The sequence below is a fragment of the Lathyrus oleraceus genome, chromosome 5, assembly GCF_024323335.1.
Source record: "Lathyrus oleraceus cultivar Zhongwan6 chromosome 5, CAAS_Psat_ZW6_1.0, whole genome shotgun sequence".
NCBI classification, from domain to species: Eukaryota; Viridiplantae; Streptophyta; class Magnoliopsida; order Fabales; family Fabaceae; genus Lathyrus; species Lathyrus oleraceus.
In genome coordinates, this window is record NC_066583.1 from 382,545,649 (window position 1) to 382,548,693 (window position 3,045).

Consider the following 3,045-nt stretch of genomic DNA (forward strand, 5'->3'; position numbering starts at 1 on the left):
ATTATTCTATTTTGGCTTTGTCTACTTCAATTCCTCTATTTGATATGATGTGTCCTAAAACAATTTCTTCTTGTACCATAAAGTGACATTTTTCCCAATTAAGTACTAGGTTTACTTTTACACATCGTTCTAGAACTCTTTCTAGGTTCTCAAGACATTCTTCAAAACTTTGCCCGCATACGGAAAAGTCATCCATAAAGACTTCCATGATGCTTTCGAGAAAATCGGCGAATATTGCCATCATGCACCTTTGGAAAGTTGCAGGAGCATTGCACAAGCCAAACGGCATTCGTCGATAAGCGAAGGTACCAAAAGGACATGTGAACGTTGTCTTTTCTTGGTCATCAGGATGAATCGGTATTTGAAAGAAACCTGAGTAACCGTCCAGATAGCAGAAATGAGAATGCTTGGCTATTCGTTCTAACATCTGGTCTATGAATGGTAAAGGAAAATGATCTTTTCGGGTTGCTTTGTTTAGCTTTCTATAATCAATGCACATTCTCCATCCCAATTCAATTCGTTTGGTTATAGTTTCTCCTTTTTCATTTTCGATCACTGTTATACCTCCTTTCTTTGGTACTACGTGTACAGGACTAACCCATTTGCTATCGGATATAGGATATATGATACCTGCCTCTAGTAACTTCGTTACTTCCTTCTTCACTACCTCACTCATGATCGGGTTTAGTCTCCTCTGATGTTCCCTAGAAGTCTTACAGTCTTCTTCTAGCATGATGCGGTGCATACAAATAGAAGGACTTATCCCTTTAAGATCGGTGATGTTGTATCCTAATGCGGTTGGATATTTTCTTAAGATATGTAGGAGTTTTTCGGTTTCAAGTTTTCCTAGGTCTGCATTGACTATTACTGGTCGTTCAAGTTCTAAGTCTAGGAATTCATATCTCAGATTTTTGGGAAGTGTTTTCAGGTCGAGGGTTGGTTTCTTAAGGCATTGCGTAGGGTCTGATGTTATTGCTAAACATTGGTTCAGTCTGTCTTTTACACGATAGTCGGATAAATCGTCATTTTCGAATTCTGTTTCTTTTATGCATTCATCGATGATATCCATGAAGTAACATGTGTCTTCTATTGCAGGTGCTTTCAAAAATTTGGAAAGAATAAACTCAATTTTCTTTTCTCCTACTTCGAAAGTGAGTCGTCCTCGTTTTACGTCTATGATAGCACCGGCAGTTGCTAAGAAGGGTCTTCCCAATATAATGGGGGTGACTTCATCTTCTCTTATGTCCATAATTATAAAATCGGTGGGAATGTAGAATTGACCTATGCGCACGGGAACGTTTTCAAGAATTCTTACGGGATATCTATTGGAACGATCTGCTAATTGCATAGACATTTTAGTTGGTCTTAATTCTCCCATTTCAAGTTTCTTGCATATGGACAAGGGCATAACACTGATACCGGCTCCTAAATCGCATAAAGCTTTGTCTATGACAAATTTTCCTATATGACAGGGTATAGAAAAACTACCAGGATCTTTAAGTTTAGGAGGCATATTTTGGATTATTGCGCTACACTCAGCAGTGAGTGTAACGGTTTCGTTATCTTCAAGTTTCCTTTTATTAGATAAAATTTCTTTTAAGAACTTAGCATATGAGGGCATTTGTGTAATAGCTTCTGTAAAAGGGATTGTGATGTTTAATTGTTTCAGTAGGTCAACAAATTTTTTAAATTGGCCCGCGTCTTTGGTTTTAATTAGTCTTTGAGGATAAAGGATAGGTGGTTTGTAAGGCGGTGGAGGTACGTAAGGTTCCTTTTTTTCTACGGTTTCCTTATTACACTCTTCCTTTTCCTTAGGTTTACTTTCTTCCTCAGTTGACTTTTTAGAGTTTTGGTTCTCAATCCTTGGGTCAGATGGTCCTTCTACCTCTGTTCCACTTCATAATATAATTACATGAGCGTGGCCTTTCGGATTAGGTTGGGGCTGTCCAGGAAATGCACCAGTTGGGGCAGCAGTAGGCGCTTGTTGTTGAACTACTTGCGAGATTTGTGTTTCCAGCATTTTGTTATGGGTAGTCAGGGCATCTACTTTACTTGCTAGTTGTTTAATCTGTTCGCTAGTGTGTACATTCTGGTTTAAGAACTCTTTATTGGTTTGCTGTTGAGAAGCTATGAAGTTCTCCATCATGATTTCCAAGTTGGACTTCCTAGGAACGTTATTGTTAGGTGTAGATGGGGTCGGCTTTTGATATCCAGGTGGTACCGCTGGAGCTTGACCTGGTGCGTATAAAGCGTTGTTACTTTTATATGAAAAATTAGGATGGTTCTTCCAGTTTGAGTTATAGGTATGCGAGTAAGGATTACCTTGAACATAGTTCACTTGATATGTTTGAATTCATGTTAGGAGTTGACAATCTGTAGGAGTGTGGCCTTGAATTCCACAGACTTCACAATTTTGAGTTACGGCAACCACGGTGGCTGGAGGTGATACGTTTAAACTTTCAATTTTCTGGGCAAGAGCATCCACATTTGCATTAACATGATCAAGGCTACTTATCTCGTACATGCCACCTTTCGTTTGAGGTTTTTCTACCACTGTTCGGTAGCTTCCCCATTGATAATGATTTTGGGCCATGCTCTCGATAAGTTGATAAGCGTCGGTGTAAGGTTTATCCATAAGCGCACCACCGGCGGTGGCGTCTATTGTTAACCTTGTGTTGTACAAGAGACCATTGTAGAAGGTGTGAATTACTAACCAGTCTTCTAAACCATGGTGTGGACAAAGTCTCATCATGTCCTTGTATCTTTCCCATGCTTCGAAAAGAGATTCGTTATCTTTTTGCTTAAATCCATTTATCTGGGCTCTCAACATAGCTGTTTTGCTTGGAGGAAAATATCGGGCAAGAAAGACTTTCTTCAACTCATTCCATGTGGTGACTGAGTTGGAAGTTAGAGACTGAAGCCATCTTCTAGCTTTATCTCTTAACGAGAAAGGAAAGAGACGAAGTCGAATTGCCTCTGAAGTGACACCATTAGCTTTAACAGTGTCAGCGTATTGGACAAATACGGATAAATGAAGGTTTGGAT

The 3,045-nt window shown here is 39.4% G+C and overlaps 1 non-coding gene across 1 annotated transcript; it reads left to right on the forward strand.

Annotated features, from left to right (window-relative positions):
* The first annotated feature begins 2,723 nt into the window (after positions 1 to 2,723).
* Positions 2,724 to 2,830, forward strand: LOC127088408 (small nucleolar RNA R71). Its single transcript, XR_007790246.1, has one exon. It is a non-coding gene; the product is annotated as a small nucleolar RNA R71 (small nucleolar RNA).
* The last annotated feature ends 215 nt before the right edge of the window (positions 2,831 to 3,045 follow it).